This window comes from Propithecus coquereli, unplaced genomic scaffold (genome assembly GCF_000956105.1).
Source record: "Propithecus coquereli isolate 6110/MARCELLA unplaced genomic scaffold, Pcoq_1.0 Scaffold303, whole genome shotgun sequence".
NCBI classification, from domain to species: Eukaryota; Metazoa; Chordata; class Mammalia; order Primates; family Indriidae; genus Propithecus; species Propithecus coquereli.
In genome coordinates, this window is record NW_012148653.1 from 690,888 (window position 1) to 691,581 (window position 694).

Sequence of the window (694 nt, forward strand, 5' to 3'; positions counted from 1 at the left end):
ACCCTAATCCCTCAAAACTATGAATATGTTACCTTACATGACAAAGGAAACTTTGCAGATGTGATTATGTTAAAAATCTTGAGATTGGAATATTATTCTGGATTATCTGAATAGGCTGAATTTAATCACAGGAGTGGAGAATCTTTCTCAGTTGGAGTGAGCGAGAGGGAGATGTGACTATGGAAGAATGGTTAGAGAGATGCTGGCTTGAAGATGAAGGCATAACCAAGGAATATGGGTGACCTGTAGAATCCAGAAAAGGCAAGGAAATTGATTCTTCCCTAGAGTCTTCAGAAAGCAAAGCAGTCCCAATGACACCTTGATTTTAGCTCAATGAGACCATGTCAGACTTCTGACTTTCAGAACTGCAAGATAATAAATCTGCATTATTGCTTAAACCACTGTTTCTAATAATTTCTTATAGTATCAATAGAAAATTATACATGATCATAATTTGTAGCTGATACAAGAGGAAAAATTAACGGATTTTCTCTCTCTTCTGGTTTAAATAATCTCTTTTATATGACTCAGTCCATATTATGTAATACTCAGTCAATTAAAATTTCACCTTCTCAGAAAGGCTGTTTTCCTGCTTATCCTTCTTTCCCAATTGTGGTTGGATGATGAAGCTTATAGCCATTCTACTGTTAGGAGTGAGTGGGTAGATGGCCCAGGAATGCATTTTGGTTCTGAA